Source organism: Phodopus roborovskii, unplaced genomic scaffold (genome assembly GCF_943737965.1).
Source record: "Phodopus roborovskii unplaced genomic scaffold, PHOROB, whole genome shotgun sequence".
In the NCBI taxonomy this organism is placed as follows: Eukaryota; Metazoa; Chordata; class Mammalia; order Rodentia; family Cricetidae; genus Phodopus; species Phodopus roborovskii.
The window spans coordinates 567,549-582,093 of NW_026126616.1; positions in this window are offsets into that span (position 1 = coordinate 567,549).

Genomic DNA, 14,545 nt, shown 5'->3' on the forward strand with positions numbered 1-14,545 from the left:
AGTCGTTGAGTCAACTCGCCCAGAGGTTTTATTACTGAGTGTTATTTTCATAGCAAAACATTTAGCACCGAAACCTGCATGGTGGCGTGTCTTTAATTCCAACACTGGAGAGGCTGAGGCAAAGTTGCCACTAAAAGAAAAAATGATATAAAAGGAGGACATGGCTGCTCCTAAAGGGGGTGAGGTTTTGAGACAGACATCTGGGAGAGTCCAGAGTGAACGTGGGAAGCCAAGAGACTAGCCAAGAGCTAACAAGCAAAGGGGCCATGTGGCCAAACATGCCTGGATTGTATAGGGAAGAACCTGGGGAAACAGCCATTTAACCCCTTGGGATGGAAATTCAGAGCAAGCAGTGGGGTATGCCAGCCGTGGGACCGTGCAACGGGTGGGATTGAGGGAGCCCTGACGGGAGAGTCTGCTTTGATACGCTACTAAGCACCTCGACTGTCCGTCCTGGGTTTGAGACCTAACAGGCCGGCCAGGACTGTAAAGCAGCTACGAAGCAAGACTTGGCTAAAAATGCCCAAGCCCTCTGTCTTATTTTTTATTGTTGTGATGAAATACCATGACCCAAAGCGGCCTAGGGAGGGGAAGGTTTACTTACTTAGACTTGTGTACCACTCTTTATCTCTGGGCATTGAGGCAGGAACTGAAAGACCCTAGTGTTATAGAGGAGCGCTACTTTCTGCACGCTAAGGCTTGCTCAGTCTGCTTTCTTAGAACCCAGGACCACCTGCCCAGGAGTGACGACACCAGGACTGGGCCCTCCCACATCAATCACTAATTAAGAAAAAGGCCCTATAGGCTTGTCTGCCCCCTGGTCTTATGGAGACATTTCCTCAATTGAAGTGTCTCCTCTCAGATGACTCTAGCTTGCGTCAAGTTGACATAAATCTAGCGGCCAGCACACCCTACTCTCCTCAAAAAACAGCACCATGGTTACCACAGTTACGATCTGTAACAAACACAGGGTGCTTATTAAGTTGAAGGCACAGTTTTAAGTTCTCCGCTCTACAATGGCCATCTAACCATGAAAATTTGCATATGCCAGGCAAGTGCTCTATCATGGAGCTACACCCCAACCCCATAATTTATTGTCTCAAAATATATATGACAAAATTTACCTTAATCCATTTTGAGTGTGCAATTTATATTTATAGTTACAAATACAGTGATGATAAACAGGTGAGAAACCCTGTGTTTAAAATATCACACATGAATTGATTTCTTTGTTTTTAGTGTGCTGGGTTGAACCAACCCAGGGCCTTGTGCATTACAGACAAACACACTGCCAAGAACTATATCCTCTACTAGGAACTATTTAATAGAGGCCACTTCTAAATACCCAGCTAAGGTTGGCTAAATGGGTTCATCTGGCATGTGGGTGGGCTTGTGTTTGAGTATTTGATTTTGGCAGTTGCCCTATTAGCTAGCTGCTGGTCCTGTCTGCTTTGTACCCAACATAGTGCCTGATGCAAGGGCAACCACTTGAATATATATATATATATATATATATATATATATATATATATATATGGTTTTTCAATACTCATAGAGATCCACCTGCCTCTGCTGCCCGAGTGCTGGGATTAAAAGCATACACCACCACCCACCTGACTGATAAATATTTTAATTTTTGTCAAGTGAATGGACAATTTAAGGAATAGTAGGCGAGCTAGCTTGATGGCTGTTTTGGGCCTACACCAACTACCCTCCTTTTCTGGACTTATTTCCAACAGTGTGCCATTTCACCCCAAATTGTGAATTTGCTTAAAAAAATGAGAACACGACTACAGCTGACATTATTGGTTTTTTATAACAAGAGCTGACAGATTGAGCTTAAGCAGCTGTTTCTAAGTTTTGTTCTTGGGAAATGATGAGTTTATTTAACCCAGAAAACTCTCTTTGCCAGAGGCATGTTGGTAGCATGTTGCTATTCTCAGTGTTAAGGGTCCCCGTGGATTGAAGCCAGGCCCATGCCAGTTCCTGGTACGTGCTCTGGCTCAGTGCCCTGTGTAATTGGACTGATTCTGGTGTGGTAGTCTATGGCTCCCATAGTCCTAGGGAGTGGCACTACTAGGTGGTGTGGCCTTTTTGGAGTAGATATGACCTTGCTGGAGGAAGTGTTTCCCTGGGGTGGCCTTTGAGGTTTCAGTGCTCAAGCCAGGTCTAGTGTTGCTCGGTTTACCTCTTTCTCGGCTCCAGATCTTTCCAGATGCCTCTGATTGTACTCTCCCTCATAGCTACAACATAATCTCTCCTCCTCAATCAATCATACCTTGGAGTGATCATGTTCTCAGTTTATACACCCAGAACTGAGCAGAACCTTGCATTCTCATAAGGCTGACCCTATGAAGGTTTTGCAACCACAGCATTGCCAGTATTACCTGACAAAACAAATGGCAGTAAGTGTTTATGTAAGAAATGAATGGTATGAGAGTCCTACACTGATGTTCAAGGCGTTAGGAATCTGCCCAGTGTCATGTAGAGCAGTGGGTCTCAGCCTTCCAGATGCTGTGACCCTTTAATACAAGTGCGGTGACCTAGAGCCATAAAATTATTTTCGTTGCTACTTCATGACTTTAGTTTTGTTACTGTTACGAATTATAATATAAATATCGGTGTTTTTGATGGTCATAGGTTACTCCTGTGAAAGGGCCCTTTGATCTGCAAAGGGGTCACGACCCACTGGTTGAGAACCACTGGCATAACTAGTAATGGCAAGATACTATCCAACTCCTTTGTTTTTGTCACACAAGTGTTCTGGTAAAGCTAACCATTGATTCATTCATCCTTCTAGTTTGTAAGTGACAGGTAACCCATAAGTCTAGTCTAGAAACATAAATGACTTCCTACTACCCACTTCAGGTTCAGGTATAGTGTCCTCACGGCCATTAGCCCTAGCAGCTAAGCACCTGCCTTTATCTGGCTTCTTTCTGTGCTGGTTTGTGAATTGGGCTAGAATGGAGTGTGGTGGTATCTTTCTTGCACAAATAAAGCCTGTATGGTGGTCAGAGATATAAGCAGGGAGAAACAGGAAATTGCTCTCTTCTCTGCTGAGGAGGTAAAGTTTGCTGTGGTTTGCTCCCCTCTGATCTCTCAGCATGTCCCTCTATATCTGACCCCAGCTTTTTGTTATCTAGGCCAATTAAGAAGTCCTTTTACAATGGGATGGAGAGAAATGGGGAGAGATGCCATCTCCTGATTGGAAGGCCTGTTTAAAATGATCCTGGCCATACTTAACTACCATAGATAAGAGTGAAGCCCAGAAAAAAGGAGATGACTAACCTAAGACCACACATCATTTAAATGTCAAGACCTGGGTGTTTTGTGCCACACCTGAATAAGAACTTTTGGGAGAGAAGACAGAAATGTGTGCACAGGGGGAAGTCACAGATACAGTGAACTCAGTCACATCCTCCCTACATGGAACTCAACCACAGTGGCAGTCACAGAAATGTCTGGGGGGCACAAGGGTACTGGCCATGTGCTTATAAACATAGGAATAAACTCTTTTATGAGGTCACAAAAGAAAGGCCTTGAGTTTACCTCAGAGGACCTTGAGCATGGTTTCTAGTATTTGCAAGGACTTGTCACCACACAGATCAGGCCAAATCCATACCATACATGTGTCTGTCACTACATAGATCAGGCCAAGTCAATACCATACATGTGTTTTTTCTCTCTACAGTTGCCTTCCCCAGGCCCTAGCATTCCCAGGGACTAACAGAGAGGTGAGACAAAATAAATGTCTGAAGACAAAGGGAAGGATGACATTTCTGGGCTCTCATTATGGATAAATGAATGGAATGATACAGTCATCCCATAGCTGTGGAATGCATACAGAAACTGGGAAGTGTCAATCCCATTGATGTGAGGAGAAAGACCACAGACCCAAATCGTTATGACCGCGTTGGACATGGATGATATAAGTGGTTTTATAGATTATGAGCAGGGGATTTCCAAATGGGGAATTTGGGGGCAAATAGTGTCACAGAAACAGAACATAAGATACAAGTTGGTCATAACAACCTCCTGGAACAAAGACATGGTTACAAGGAGATCATAAGAATGTGGTCATAACAACAGGTGGTTATAATAACCCTCTGAAACAAAGGCAGTACAGAACCATTTGTAGTTAAGGTTACAGGTGGGGTATAGCCCACCTGTGAGAAACACAATTGTAAACAGAGGCAACCGTAGTTTGTCTTTATAAAGCTTTCAAGCCTAAGATGGAGGCAGGCTGGTTTATCAGGAAATTGCCAGATGAAGATAAAGTGGTTTTAGATACGGTCTATATTGTTGTAGTTTCCATGCCTGCCACATGTATTTTCACACTTAGCAAAGATTGTAAAAGAAACTTCTCAAGCTCTGTCTTACCGGGCATGTTTATGCTCTTCACACTGAATGTAGGGTTATGGCTCCACCTAGTGGACATTTCAGAGTTATGCCTGAACCTTGAACATCACCCTGTGCCCCACACTTGTTTCATCTGAATGTTATTGCTTCACACACACTGAGGATGGCAGCACCGCCTTGCAGGTGATCCAGAGAGCCAAAAGATGCTTGTAGAGAACAGAGGAGAATAGCTAGAACGGATTTCCTGAGAGCTGCTGGGGATGTCAAGAGACACTGCCCCTGGCCTCCTGAGAGGCGTGCCCAGCTGTGTGTGGTCTTGAGCAAGCCATCTCCTGTCTTCTTTGGGGGCAGCTGAGTCTGAATCAGACACATAGATGATGGAGGTCCATACCATGTGTCTAGGGCTACTTCCAGCAGTCTGCTTGTTATCTCAGAGGGCACTGGTTTTAGGTCAACGTTAACAGACCCAAGGGCTGAATTCTGGTCTTCCCGACTTTGATGCCTATGCTCTTGGCATTATACTGTGCCACATTTTAAAGACTACATCAAAATGGCCAAAAGCATGGTCCCTGGAGCTTTGGTCTCTATGAGTGGGTCACAGTTCCACCTATGGACCCACCTAGCAATGTGTGTTCTTGGGAAAGTCACCTACTTAATCTCTCTCAGTTTTGGTTTTCCCATCTGCAAATTGGAATAGCAAGGGCATAAAATCTTCTGCAAACCCACATCACACCACTTAGAAGGTTATCTGGATGTCCTAGTCTTTAACTATACATATGTATGTGGGTTTCTTTCTACTTCCAAATCCCAGAGCTCCCTTGGATGTTGTGTTAATTAAAAAACAATGACACAAGCCAGAGTCATCTGAAAGAAAATCAACTGAGAAAAATGCCATCAGATTGACCTATGGGAAAGCCTGAGACATTCTTTTTTCTTATGTGGAAGGGGCCAGCAATTGTGCAGGCCTGGGTGCCCACTCCCCTTCATAAAAAAAAAAAAAAAAAAAAAAAGAAAAGAAAAAGAAAAAAAAAAAAAAAAAAAAAAGCAAACTGAGCAAGACGTGGGGAGCAGTGCTTCTCTGTGGTCTCTGTTCTTTCTAATTCTTTCCTTTAGGTTTCTGCCTTGAGTTGCCACCCCAACTTCCTTTCATGTACAGTGAAATAAGCCTTCTCCTCCTCGGGTTTCTTTTTTTATTTATTTGTTTTTTTTTTTGTTATGTTTTGACAGGGTCTCTCTTTAGCTCTGGCTGTCCTGAAAGACTGGCCTCAAATTCACCTACTCTGCCTCCCCAGTGTAGGTTAAAGAAGTGTGCGATCATACCCAGCCTCCCAAATTGCTTTTGGCCCTGCTGTTTTATCCCATCAATAGAAAAGCTAGGTGTGGTGGCTTAAACTAGGAAGCAGAGGCAGGAAGATCTCTCAGTTCAAGTCCAGCCTTGTCTACATAGCGAGTTCCAGGACAGTCAGGGCTACACAGAGAAACTCTGTCTTGAAACCCCCCCGAATACTTAATTAAAAAAATAAAACACACACACACACACACACACACACACACACACACACACACACACACACACGAGAGAGAGAGAGAGAGAGAGAGAGAGAGAGAGAGCGCCATGGAGGCTCACACTTTAATACCAGCACTTAGGAGGTAGAGGTGGGAAGATCCCTGTCTCAAAAAAAAAAAAAAAAAAAAGTGAGGCAGGTGTGAAATGTAAAACAAGCAGGCTCAGCCACCATGGGATATGGGATGCCTCACTGTGTCATCTTGGCTCTGGAGTGTAGAGACACCTAGATCATTGCCTGAAACTTATGCATGTGCACACACACACACACACACACACACACACACACACACACACACACACTTTTTTTTTTTTTTTTAAATGCCATAGTCTGAACTGAACGTCTCTAACAAACATGCTACAGCAAGGTGGCTCAAACAAACATTTGTTCTTTTGGTTGTAGAAGCCAGGACATTCTAGGTCAAGATGGCAGCTAACTTACTGTCCGGCGAGGGTCCTGCCTCTTAGACACACATCTTCAGGCCTCACTGACAGGGTAGGAGGTCACGTGCATTTACAGCTCTGGAGCCAATCACAACCCAAGGGCATTCCACCTGATACTGTTGTACCAGGTTAGAAACTACACCTGAGTTTGAGGTGGAGGACAGACATAGACCTCAGTCTGTAGCATAAGCTTTTCAGAAATTCCACTTCCAAATCCCCACCACTGTTTCAGGACTTGTTAGGGTCAGTGCCTGGCAGCCATGACTAGCTAGACTTATTGCTCATGTGTCAATTAAAGAGGTAAGTAATAGTGAAAAGCAGAGGAAGACTTATTCAGTGTGGTCACATTGGGAGGAGGGAGAAATAATGAGGCCCCTCCTCTGACACCAAGGTAAATAAAAGACAAGAAGAATGCAATCTGTATTTTTATTTCTTCTGTTGCTATAATAAAATGTCAAGACCAAAAGAGAGTTGCAGAAGAATTTACTTGACTTATGGTTTCAGAGGTTCTAGGCTATCATGTAGGGAGCACAGGAGCAGGAAGCTAAGAGCTCACATCTTCAAACACAAGCCTGAAGCAGCAGGTGAAGAGGAAGAGGGAAGAGACTGTAGGCAGTCCAGCCCATCCCCAGTGATGTACTCCTTCCAGCAAGGATCCACCGCCCAAAGGGGCCACACCCTCCTGCTAACAGTGCCAACTGGGGACCAGTGTTCAAATACTATGGGGGAATATTCTTATTTATACCACCACAATAGCTAAGGAGTCTTTGTCAAGGTGTGGTCCCATCTATCCTGACCCATCATCGCCTCTGCTCCAGTCTCTTCTGCAAGGTGTTCTGACAGATTTTCAGTTCTGGGTGAATTTTCCTGAGAGACAAGCATCCACCTCTGGCTGGCATCATGGTTTAGCCTTTTTCTTCTCCAGCACAAGACTCACATAGTCTCTGACAGTCAAGCAAAGGGCACTGGTGTCTCTTTGGCATATATTCACTTTCATTTAAACTTTAGTAACCATTTTTTCCACTTTGGGCACAAGCAGACTTCCTGCCTGTGTTTGTTATGAGTGGTTTTTTCCCCTCTGGTCTGTCTGGTCCCACCACCACACCAGCACCAAATTACACACAGAGACACTGTATTAGATATAATTCTGTTGGCCTGCTACTAGCATTTCTTATCTGCTGGATGTCTTCAGTATTAACCCATTTCTATTAATCTAAGTATTTCCACGTGGTCTCATCTTACTGGAGGGGCCTGCGTTCTGCTCTCTCCAGTTTCTCCATGCTGACTCCTCCTTACTACTTCTTCTCTCCTCCTTCTCTATTAGTCCCACCTATCTTGCTTTCCTATTGGCCAATAGTGCTTTATTCATTAACCAATAAGAGAAACATATTTACAGAATGACATCTCCCATCATGTGCTTGTAGTTTCATAAAAAAAAAGCCCTTCACTCGCTGTGTCTCTTTCCCAAGAATGGAATGGTTACAATCAAATGTTTGCTAATTCACAGAGCTGTCATCAAAACAGGTGGCTGGAAAGGGTGATTGCCCATGCAGTATGCTAAAACATTCCTACAACATCCCCACTGGGAGAGGCAGCAGGGAAAAAAGCCATCCAGTGGGAAAGTTAATTTAACAAGCATTCACCAAGGGCTTGAAAAGCACCTCATGCCCTCAGCCAGGGAGAGTCACTGGTGACAGAGGGATGTACACAGAGCTGTAGGGAAATGCCCCAGAGAACATGGATCTCTTTAAATGTCTTATTCCAGATGAATACAGAGCACACATTAAGTATTGTCTCCCCACTTCCCATTTGCATCCCTTCCCCCAGTCCTGACCATGTATTTTCTATCTTTGCAGGAACAACTTGAAGTAGCCTTAGAGGAAAGAGAGTAGGTCACAGTGGCCGGGAAAATGCTAATGCCTCTCAGCCATCAATATGCTCAGTGGTTTCTGGACCTCTGGCTGCAGGTGGCAGGGAACAACTTCAGGTGCTGCTCATTTTGTGTTTGAGACATCATTTCTCATTGGCTTAGAACTCAACAAGTAGGCTATTCTAGGGCACTGCAAGCTCTAGGGATCCTCCTTTCTCTGCCTTGTAGGTGTTGGGATAAAAGCGCACACTGCTACACCCAGATTTGTTATGTAGACTTTCATGTTCAAACCAAGGTCCTCATGCTTGTGTAGCAAGCACTTTATTGTCTGAGCTAACTTCCAAGTCCTCAAACTCGGTGTTAATGTAGTCTCAGCAAGGAAAAAACAAATGTAACCTTGGTTGTGTCCTGTGGAAGTAAGAAGTCTGCCTGTAAGAACCACCAGTGTGTTCCTTGTACTAGAGTTTTCGTGATGGAGTACTAGAGTCTTCTGTATGCAGTGAATAGATGTTTCTTTTATTTGGCTGATGAATAAAGCTGTTTCGGATAATGAACAGGGAGGATTTAGCCAGGTGGGAAATCCAAGCAGGGATAGAGAAAGGTAGTAGGAGGAGGCAGAGAGATGTAGTTGCTGAGGAAACAAGAGACACAGGTATCTCCAGTAAGCCAAGACCAGGTGGAGATTCACAGATTAATAAAAATGGGTTAATAATTAAGAGAGAGCTAGCAAATAAGAAGACTGAGCCATTGGCCAAACAGTTTATAATTAATATAAGCCTCTGTGTGTTTATTTGGGGCTAAATAGCTGCAGGAACTGGTGGGACAGAAACTTCTGTCCACATTCTCTAGAGGAGCAGAACTGACAGAATGCATTTATCTTTGATCTATCCATATATCATCTATCTGTCTGTCTGTCTTTCTGTCTGTATATGGGATTTATTAGAATGGCTTACAGGGTGTGGTCCAGCTAGTACAACAAGAATCCAGTACTTATTCAGCCCAGGAGGCTGGATGTTTCATCTTGTCTTCAGCATATGCCAGAATCCTGGAGAAGTAGGTGCTAATGCAGTAAAGGGATGCTCTTGCCAGTGCGAGCAAGAGCGAGCAGGCAAAGAGCAAGGCCTTTCTTCCATGTCCTTTAAATAGGCTTCCAGCCAAAGGTGTGGCCAGTATTAAAGGTGTATCTTCCCACCTCAAATATCCAGATTAGATGTGGGTATTCCCACAAATAATTTAACTAAGAAAAATCCCTCACAGGTGTACTCAAATGTCATTAAGTTGACAATCAAGAATAACTGTTATATTCCCCGTCCTCACTGCAGTAGAAGAAAGGACACCTCCCTTCGTGGGCTCATCTCATTCTAAAAGCTCTGGAAGCATGTCAGTATTTGGTGACTTCCTTTGTGCTAGTAAAAGACTAAAGGCCATACTTCCAAAATCTAGATTGTTCTCCGGGGGTGGACCCTTCATGCTGTAAAATACTGGCCTGCCAGGGAAGATATGCCCACTGGTGCAATAGTGGCGTGACTGTGGTTGGGCAACCAACTACTCTCTAATTGGATTTAGTGCCTACTTCCTAGAAACCTGGTCAAAAGCCCTAGAGTGGAACCTGAGAGGTCAATGAGAAGGAAAGAAGGGCAAGGGAAGGAGAAACTCCATAATGTGCAGGGTTTTATTTGGGGGGAAAATAAACCTACAGAGGGAGTCTTTGTAAGAATCAGAACCTACCACCCATGTCTTAGGGTGACTGTTGCTGTGATGAAACACCATGACCAATGCAACTTGAGGAGGAGAGGGTTTACCCCACTTATGCTTCCACATTACAGTTCATAATCAAAGGAAGTTAGGACAAGAACTCAACCAGAGCAGGATCTGGAGGTAGGAGCTGATGCAGAAGCTGTGGAGGGGTGCTTCTTACTGGCTTTCTCCTCATGGCTTGCTCAGCCTGCTTGCTTATAGATCCTAGGACCACTAGCCCAGGGTTGGCACCATCCACAGTGGGCTGGGTCCTCCCCATCAATCACTAACTAAGAAAATGTCTTGCAGGCTTGCCTATAGCCTAATCTCATAGAGACATTTCCTTAATCGAGGCTCCCTCTTCTCTGATGACTCTAGTTTATGTTAAGCTGACATAAAACTAGGTGGTACATCCCACTTACCAGCCAGGACAGAAAGTGGAGGGTGGGGAGAGAGGCTGAGAACTTTCCTTTTTGGTCTGTTGTTTGTCATTGTTCAGAGTGACCACCGAGGAATACTCAGTTCAAGAATGCTATATAGTTGATAAACATCCTTCCTTGTTGGACATTACCTGGGGTTCACAGGGCAGGGGAGTATTCGAGAATCTAAAGAAGCTGGGTATGATGGTGTATCCTTTAATCCAAGCACTTGGCAGCCAGAGGCAGGTGGATCTCTGTGAGTTCAAGGCCATCCTGGTCTACATAGGGAGGTGCATAGAAAGAAGGGAAGAAAGGAAGAAAGAAAGAAAGGAAAAAAGGGAGGAAGGGAAGAAAGATGAACAAGCCTAGAAAAGCAATTATTACAGTTATTGGAATTGTCATAATTCAATAAAAATGTAGGAGTTTACAAAAGGCATGGCTCTGGCTAACAGAACCTAGTATCATTAGTTTGCTAAATGGTGTTGTCATACTGACTTCTCAGTATTTGTGTTTAAACCCATAGGCCCAGCCTTTCTCAAATCTGTCACAGCAATGTCTTTCTGCAGTGGGTAGCAGTCAGGACAGATTCACAGCTGGTCAAAGTGCTCTGAGACTTGTGGGCGAGTTGGAGGAGAGAAACAGAGGGTAGATGTTATCAAATTTTGTTGTGTATGTGTATGATGTCCTTAAATAATATGTTTGAAAAAGAAAAACAACAGAAAGGGAAAAATAACACAGGAGACATTCTAAGGGAAGAGGCAGAGTTGAGCAGAAGGTGTGAATGGGCAGACCAGCTCCATCTGCCATCCAGGTCTGCCACTTACTTTGTGGCTTTGCCTCAGTCTCCCCACCTGTGAAGAGGAAATGACAATTCTGCAGAATTTACTACAAGGGCTGAGATGGTGCATATATGAGGAGCAAGGAAAGTGAGCAGATGGAAAACATACCAGCCTCCGCACAGACGAAAATTGTAGTCGAGATTTCAGTGACAGAAACATCTCTAACACAGCTGACAGAGGCGTGGGATGCAGGCTGTGCTCCTGTGGCCTCTGAGATGAAATGTGACAATTGGCTGTCATTCATACAATGAAATTCCTTACCCCAGTGATGGCTTGGAGCAGAAGATGCACCTGAGCTGAGGGACGGAGGCTGTCAAGAGTGCCACAGATCAACCCGAAACTGAGTAGATGCTTTCTGGTACTTCACAGTGCAGCATGGGGTTGGGGTGGTGCCTTACTGCTCCTCACTAGAGACCTTATAGAGCCGGTAATGGTCCTTGGGGAGCCAGCCTACTGGGGAAGTGGTAATTAGCGATCAGACTAAATTAGACTAGAGGCTTCCAGACCCAGAGTCTGAGCGATGCATCGCTTCCCTCGCGCACAGCTTCTGTGAACACAGCATTCTGAATTTAGACAGAAATATCCAGCCCACTTGTGCTTCTAGAAGGCCCATGTTCCGCGTTGTCTTAATGCAGTGACATTCTACTCTTTGGGCAGGAAGACTGATGCTGATGAGGGACTCATTCACCAGACACTAGACACAAACTCATGTTTGTTTTCTGTTGAACTTAGTTCAAGAACCACCTAAGAGGGTCTGGGATGTAGATCAGATTATAACACAATTAGCATACACAGAGCACTGGGTTTTAGTTCCTGCACCATATAAAGCAGATGTAGTGGTGTAGAACCACAGTTTCAGCACTTGGGATGTACAGGCAGGAGGATCTATCTGATGCTCACCCTCAGCTGTATCTTAAGTTCCAGGCTAGCCTGACATTCACGAGACCCTGTATTTAAATAAGTCATAAGAAATGCACAACAGAGCTTCTGTATGCCATTCATACACTGACACGGCAATCTAATCTTAAAAACAGCCCTCTCTAGGCATGGCACCGGCCTATTATCCCACCACTTGGGAGGCAGCAGAGACAAGAGTTCAAGTTCATCCTCAGCGATATTGAGTTTGAGGCCATCCTGGGATACATTACACCCTAGACCAGTGGCTCTTAGTGTTTGACTCATTTAGGGGTCAAACAACCCATATGGGGTCACCTAAGACCATGAGAAAACACAGATATTTACATTATGATTCATAACAGTAGCAAAATTATAGTTACAGAGTAGCAATGAAAATAATTTTATGGGGGGGGGTCACCACACCTTGAGAAACTGTATTAAAGGGTTGCAACATTAGGGATGTTGAGAACAGGGGTTGCTGGGGGAGGGGGCATGGGAGGATGGGATGGAGAGGAAACTGGGATTGATACGAAAAATAAGATTGTTTCTAATTTAAATAAAAAAGAAGAAGAAGAAAGAAAGGTTGAGAACCATTGCCCCAGACCCTGTCTTAAAAGTTAATTAAGGAAACAAACACTGCTCTTTGAGTTTATAGTAAGAGATTGGTTCGTGACAGGAATAAAGAAAGAGCGTGTATATTTATGTGGGAATGAGTTAGGGGATACAGCATGAATCTAGAAAGGGGATAGAGAGGAAGAAAGAGGGTTGGGAGAGGGTGATAGAATAAGAGATGTGGAAGCGTAAAGGGCTTACTGGGGGTGGTGGAGTGCACTAGGGGAGAGAAGGGACTGACTAAAAATATATGTGAGGATGCCATAATGAAACCAGCTACTCTGTATGGTAATTAAAATAATACATAAAAATGGAATAATAGAATATTCTAATTATAAAAAGGAAGGAGTAAGGAGGTTCTTCCTTAGCTTGATTGGTGATTGGAATCCATTTTTTTTTCCTTTTTAAAAAGAAGTCCCATATTTCAGTGACAGAGTAGCTTCAAGCTCCCTTGTCTCCTCTAGCTGGTGGGGGTTTGTGAGCCATTTCTCTTCCTTCTGTACTAGATAAGTAAGAATAATGAGTCAGCCTGCTGCCTCACTAACTTGATGAGGATAGATAGGGTGGCAGGTTTTAATAAAATGCAGTCCCGGCCAAAAAAAAAAAAAAAAAAAAAAAAATGAATGCTGAGGGGTCATTATCCATGCTACATAAGACCTATCATGGTAAGCATCCGTCTTCTGAGGCCATAAAAATGACTCCCATCAAAAGGGAAGAATGAAAAATGATGCCTGTACACTCTGCCACCTTGTATTTCTGGAACCCTGATCAAAGGTTGACAAGACCTCCTGTGCTGGGACACACACCTTCCCTTACTGTGTTTTGATTTTATTTTTAAAAAAATTGAGACAAGGTCTCATGTATCTCAGGCTGGTGTTGAACCCCTGATTCTCTATGCCTGGCTCATAGCACTTTGCATAGGCTCTGCGGTGACAGCTCAAAGGGAGACTGGCGGAGTCCTCTGACACAGCCCCTTCCCTCATCCCTGCTGACGCCTCTCAGCCCGTGCTTCTGCCTCCGCCTCTGCTTACTTCTTGTCTCCTGAACCCCTGACTTTGACGCATCTTTTGTGCTCTTCCCCATCATTTCTATTGCAAAAGCTTCACAACCTTTTCTTGTTGCTGTGACAAAATCCCGGGCAAAGTCAGTTTAAGGAAAAAAGGGTTTCTGTTGACTCATGGTTTCAAGCCTTTGTTCACCATGGTGGGAAATTCATGGCAGTGGGAGATGAGGAAGTTGGCTGTGTCCAGGGATAGGAAGCAAAGGACAGTGAATGCAGGTGAATACAGGTGCTTAGCACACCCCCAACCTGTCTGTCTGTCTCCCTATGCATGCATGAGTGGCGCGGGCATGCTTGTGTGCCTGAGTGCATGCGTGCATGCGTGTGTGCATGCCTGTGTGTGTGTGTGTGTGTGTGTGTGTATGGGCAAGTGTATGCACACAGTTGGGGGCATGGGAAAGTGAGTTTGGTGTCAGTCATGTGTCTACCTCAATCCCTCCTCCTGTCATTTGTTTGTTTGTCTTGGAGATAGTATATCTCTATGAAGTCCTGGCTGTCCTAATGCTCTTTATGTAGACCAGGCTGGCCTCCAGCTCTCAGGGATTCTCCTGCCTCTGCCTCCTGAGAGCTGGAATTAAAGGCACATACCACTATGCCTGGCTCCATGTCATTCTTCGTGTGTGACAGACTCTCTTATTGAGCTTAGTGCTCACCTGTTCTACTAGGATGGCTGGTCCAGTGAACTTCAGGGATCCCTGTCTCAGCCTCCCCTGGGGCTGCGGGCACTCAATTTTTTACTCAAGT